Consider the following 6083-nt stretch of genomic DNA (forward strand, 5'->3'; position numbering starts at 1 on the left):
CACACACACCCCACCACCATCATTCTCACGTCCTCATTACCCACCGCCTTCATCTGACACACACAGCCTCATCCAAGGAACCTCGTTCCAACCTCTAAGGGAGCCCAGAGCCATAGGTGTCCAGCTCATCCCACAGGACCAGCAGAGGCCTTCGTAACCCCTCTGGCAACCCTCCTGGGGCAGGCGAGGTGAATCTGAGCCAGTGACTCTGAAAGAGAAGGCCTGGCAACCTGAACTTACAAAGATTCCAAACTAAAGCCGAAGCCGACAAACGGGTCCTGACCCACGCAACCCTACAGGACAGGCTGCCAAGGCAGCAAATCTTTACACCAGTCGACTGCCACATCGTTCTCCCACGTCACAGGGGGTGAGTTTGAACCGGTGACCTTGCCATTTGCAGCCAAGCAGTTAGCCACTGGGCCACCAGAGCTCTTTTCCTTGCGAAGATGACAGTCCTTGGAACATACTGGGCAGTCTGTCCAGTTAACGAGGGCTGGGGCCCAGATGCTCTCGTGGCTCTGGGAGCCCGGTCCTGCCGCTCCCCCCTGCCAGGATTCTGCTCCACATACCAGCCCCCCTAGCTAGCTCTGGCCTGGGCCACAGCCCCCCATCCTTTCCCTCTGCTGCATTCAAGACTGAACTCACAGCTTCTCCTGCAGGAAGTCCACTCCCAATCTGTCTCAAAAACCCCCGCACCCACGGCCCCTTCAGGGATGCTTGGTACGTAAGAGGGGAGAGTGATAGAGGCCACATGAGGATATATCCCCTGGCTGGGACCACCAACAGCATCCTGACACCTTGCATTTGTCCATGTACAGAAACGAAGACTCAGAGACACCCACACGCTCTCCTCTGCCCTTGACACTGTCCCCAGCCTCTGAAGGCCTCAGGAGTTGCAATTTTAGAAGTTGAGTTTTTGGAGATTAAGGGGTTTTCCTATTTTCATTTAGAGAGTTTCAGGGACCTCTCCAGAGTACTGAAGAGCAATGACGTCAGTCTGGAGACTAAGGAGCGCCTGATTCAGGCCATAGTCTTCGCTATTATTTGCTATGCATCAGAAAACTGGACAATGACTAGGGATGATAAAAGGAGAATTGATGCCTTTGAGCTGTGGTGTTGGAGAAGAGTATTGAATATAATACCATGGACTGCTAGGAGAACAAACAGGTTCATCCTAGAGAGGGTGAGACCAGACTGCCCCTTGGAGGCAAGGATTCTGAAGCTTTGTCTGACATACTTGGACATATTGCAAGGAGGGACCAGTCCTTGGAGAGGGACATCATGCTTGGGAAGGTGGCGGGACAGTGCTAGAAAGGAAGACCCTCAATGAGATGGATCAATTCGGTAAGTGGGGTGGGTGTGTCCGAGACAGTAACGTTGGCACAGGACAGAAAAGGGTTCAAAGCTGTTGTACATATAGGGTCACTATGACTGGCAAGTGACTTGACGGCACATGACAACAACCACTACAGTGGCCTAATGGTAAGGAACTTCAGTGCCAACGCAAAGGCAGGTGGTTCGAACCCACCAGCTGCTCTGCAAATGAAAGATGGGCCGTCTCCTCCCAGGAGACTGACAGCCTCTGAAAACCTGCTGAGTTGGTTCTGACTTGACCACATACAACACTGTCCTGTACTTCCGGGGGTCCCCAGGGGTGCTTTCTTACAGGGAGCCTAGGGTGTGAGAGTCTAATACTGTAGCAAGTTCAGGAATCTTGTGAAGGCATCACAGCCCCAGGCCTCTTGGGGGGAGGGCTGTCTGCCCCCCACGGGGCCCTTGGCTCCTGCCTTGCCTCTCCCACACTGCATTCCTGCCCCCAGGTCCCCGCCTGGAGGACAACCCCCCATGGCTCTAGCTTATCTCGTCAGTCTCTAGACCAAGGGCAGGCTCTGCCTCCTTTCCAAGGGCTTCCCAAGGTTCCAGGGCTGAGAAACCCCTGGGGACCCGAAGCTGCTGTCGTCAAAGACTGGGGGTGGGGGGAAGCAGAAAGCTGGCGCCCCCCTCTACATCTCCGGACATGACGTCTGCAAGTCCTGACCTCCGCACCCACCCATGACCCTGGTCCTGGGAAAGCCAGCCCTGGTCTAAGTGGGCAGTACGGGGAATGGGGGTGTGCTCTGCTCCAGGTGGGTTGCCTTGGGCCTGAGTAGGGGTTCTGTTCTCCCCAGCCCGCCGGCCACCAGGCCTCCGGTGCCATCCAGGCCTGGGCCGCGAGGGGCGCGGGCGGTGGCGAGGCCGGGGTCGGGGGTCCCGCGAGCTTTAAGGCAGGGACAAAGGCTCATTTGCAGGTCAATACCGTGGCACACTCGCCTGTCCTCTCGCCCGGCGCCCTTTGTCCGGCCGCGCCCGCTCCTCGCGCCAGATGGCCGCGGAAATGCTAATTCCGGGCGCCCCGCCCCCCCTTTAATTGCGCCCCTGCAGATGGGCGCAAGTGTGCGCCCCTGCAGACGAGTTCGACCCCGCAGCGGGCCGGGCGGGGCCGGGCGAGGGCGCCGTCGAGGGCGGGGCGCAGCGGGCACCCAGGGGGCCGAGGTGTGTGTGGGCGCCCCGGAGTGCTGGGCGTGCTGGACCGGGGATGGCATCAGGCCACCTCCGAAGGCCGGGCAGACCCCCAGAGAGCTGGACAGGGTGGTAGGGGCGCCCCCGAGTGCCGGTCACCCAGAGGGCCAGGCAAGGAGCTCGCCTCTCTCATTTCCCCAAAATGGGATCTTAAGTGATTCTGAATGAAAACAAATTGGCCGCTTTCTTTTCCAAACAGATTCTGGCGCCATGGGGGCGGCGAGGGAGGGGCGACAGGCGGGGAGGGGGCGGTGAGCGGGGGACCCCTGCCCGGGGCCGGTCCCCGCACCCTCCTCCACACTCGCCGGCTCTTAGAAGCGGCCTGGGGACCAGGGTGCCCGCGTGGGGCCTCCTCCACCCCGACTCGAGGCCCCAGGGAGGGGGCGCTTCAGGCAAAAGAAAGCTGGCGACCCGGCCTGCAGGCAGAAACAAAGGCACAGGAAGGGGCGAGGGAGCGAGCACCCCCGCGGGGGAGTCACCTGCCCGTCTGCGAGCCCCTCTTCTGACCGGGCCCAGGCCTCCATTTCCGGCCTCGGCCCAGCTACACCGTCCGCCGCAGCCTCAGCTGTTCAGACCTGAGCGGGGCGGGGACTGCCCCGGGCGCAGCCTGGACAGACAGATAGACAAGGACGACGAAGTGTCTGTGATGTGCCCGCTGAAAAGGGGAAATTTAACCACGACCATAGGTCAACATCAGTGGGTGAAAATCTCACCCCTCTCCCCCGGCTCTGAAATGGGGCTGGACTGTCTGGGAAGCATACTCCCCACAAGACCCCCGTGGCCTATGGTGCATCCTTCCTGTGACTCTGGACGCTGTGCCACTGCGATTTCAAATACCACCAGGGTCCCCAGAGTGAGCAGTATCCAGCAAAGCTTCAGGTGAAAATAGACGAGGATGAAAGGCCTGGTGATCGCAGTCCAGAACAGTCACTGAGAAGCCAGTGGGTCCCAAGAGGACACTGTCCACCAGGCTTGTCTGGACGCCACATCAGGCAGCTGAGGGCCAGTGGGGCTAGGACAGCCAGCGAGGTTGGCACAGCCATGAACTTGATCATTTGGTGACAAAAGCACCAGGCAGCCCTTCCCCCCAGCCCTCGGCAGGTCACTCCGGGTCAGCCCTGGTCCATAGTGGCCACCTGCGCACGTCTCGACCTGGCCGAGAGACCAACTCGGGAGGAGGCGGTTTGGTGCCTGGCTTCATGTCTTCATTCAGTACGTGCTCCAGGGAGGAACGCATAAGCCGGGATGCAGTGGCCCATCATGCGTGGCCTTCCTGACTCTGAAGGCCTCTGTCATGGGTTGGGTGCAGCACCAGCAGCCCTGTTCACCCGCCTGTGCTCAGGGGCCTTGACTGGCAAACCCGTCCTCCGAGGGTCTTGGAGGGCTACATGTGGTCCTGAAAAAGCTGTGCCAACTCTGGGTGGCCAGGCCTGTTCCCTCCCCTTGGACTCTGTGTTCTTCAGAAGATTTGCATCCATGAAACACCTACACACCAACACATACTGAAAATTGAAACTCTGGAGCCCATCCTGACCAGATAATTGGAAGCAGGGTGGCTTGGCTGCCTCGGGACACGCAGCCGGGCAGTGCTGACCCCTGTCGTCTGGCCCACCTCTCTTCCTCGCTTTACCCCACTGTCCCCTTTCTCAAACCCACTCTTCCTCCACAAATTCCTAAGCCCAGATGAGGCCCAGTGGGACTGGAAGAAAGGAACCCGCGTGATGCTATGGTGAAATAGCCGAGCCCCTAACTCAAAGATCAGGGTTCGAATCCACGTCCTCAGGAGAGGACAAGGCAGCCTGCTTCTGTGAACATCACAGACTCAGAAACCTGAGGTCCAGCCAGCCCCGTGGCCCTGGACGGTGGGGGCCTGTGTGGATGCAGGGCTCTGGGGCCAAGCCCCACCTTGCTCTGTGGACAGGGCAAGTTCCTCCGCCCCTCTGGAACAGGCTAGCCATCGGCATGAGAAGCAAAATGCTGACCCATCTCGAGGGCCAAGGCAGAAGGAGCTAATGAAAACGGCTAGAGAAAACACTGCAGGCATTTAAAAAATGTCACGTAATTGCAAAATGATAACGCCGGCAACAATATACTTTGGAATTTAGCTGGGGCAGAGAGCAGCGGAGTGGAATTTGGCGTGGAGTGGGCCCACGCTGGCTTCCATCCGAGGGGGTCTGGTTACCAAGACGGTGTCCCGGGCAGCCACAACCCCTGCACTCGGCTGCCACCCCAGTCAGGGTCTTTTGGGGTGGGGGTTTCCCGAAATGAAAATAGCTATATTTTCCTCCCAAACAGAGTGATACCGTATGCTCATTGTGAAAGAGGAGACACACAGGATGATGTGAAGAGAAGATGGAAGTGGGTCAGGTGTTCCTCATGGCGCGTGGGGCCCCAGGCAGCTTCTCACCAGCCGTGCTGAGCGCTGAGGGCTGTGGGGTAAATCTCAGGGTGTGTTTGAATGCATTTGAATCCACACACACATATTTTAATTTCTAAATATTTACCCATGATGAGCGTTGTGGAGTGTGGCAGACAGACCAACAAGCACGCGGCTGAGAAGGGACATTTCTGTCCACAGCAGGCGCAGGTGGGCTGGGTGCCGGCAAAGGCCACTGTCCCCCCCCCCCGCCCCCAGGTGGCGGGTCTAGCCCACACTGCTGGCGACGCGTGGCAGCACTGCTGTGCGGGACACACAAAGGGGCTGTAGAAACTTCAAACACTGGTTGTGGGAACCAGGACCGGAGCCAGGGAGGTGCGGGACAGTGGCGGGCACCCGGAACAAGTGGCAGAGCCCTCCCCTGGCTGAGACCCTCAGGAGAAGCTGCAGGGACCCAGGGCCAGCTCTGGCTCCATCTCTGACGGATGACATGTTTGTCTCCAATGAAGTGACCACAGGGGGTTAGGACCAAATGACATTTGTCTGAAATGAAAGTGAAAATCCTGTTTGAACCGTTTCCTGGAGAGAAATGATGGGGAAGGGCCACCTGATCTTTCCACAGGGCGAGGACGTGGTTCACATCCTCTGGAAATTTCCACAGAGCGTCCGAACCCTGGCAGCCAGCCCAGGGCAGGGCACCAGGAGGATGTGCTCAGGCCTCCTCCATCTGGGCTTGCCTGGTGCCGTGTGTGTGTGTGTGTGTGTGTGTGTGTGTGTGTGTGTGTGTGTGTGTGTGTGTGTATGTGTCCCCAACACATAGCGCCACACCCTGTTAGGCCTGGCGCCAAGGGCAGGTGGTATGAGGCCTCTCGAGCAGGACCAGGTGAGGGGTCCAATCCGGTGTTAGAGGTGAGGGAGCGAGGTGGGAGGGACAGCCCCGCAAGTGGAGGGCACAGGCAGGCAGGCAGGGCCTCTGGGCCACACCAGGTGTGGGTGCTTGGCTGCGGACAGCAGGACCAAGGGGATTGTCAGCCCTGGACCCAAATCTGAGGCCTCCCGAATGCTCAGCTTCTCTGAAACGTGAAAGTTTCAGGAACCTTCCTGAGTCATGCTCAGTGCCCCCACATCTCCAAGCAAGTGTCAGAGC

Source organism: Elephantulus edwardii, unplaced genomic scaffold, assembly GCF_000299155.1.
Source record: "Elephantulus edwardii isolate Elephantulus edwardi_28Jun2011 unplaced genomic scaffold, EleEdw1.0 scaffold00126, whole genome shotgun sequence".
In the NCBI taxonomy this organism is placed as follows: Eukaryota; Metazoa; Chordata; class Mammalia; order Macroscelidea; family Macroscelididae; genus Elephantulus; species Elephantulus edwardii.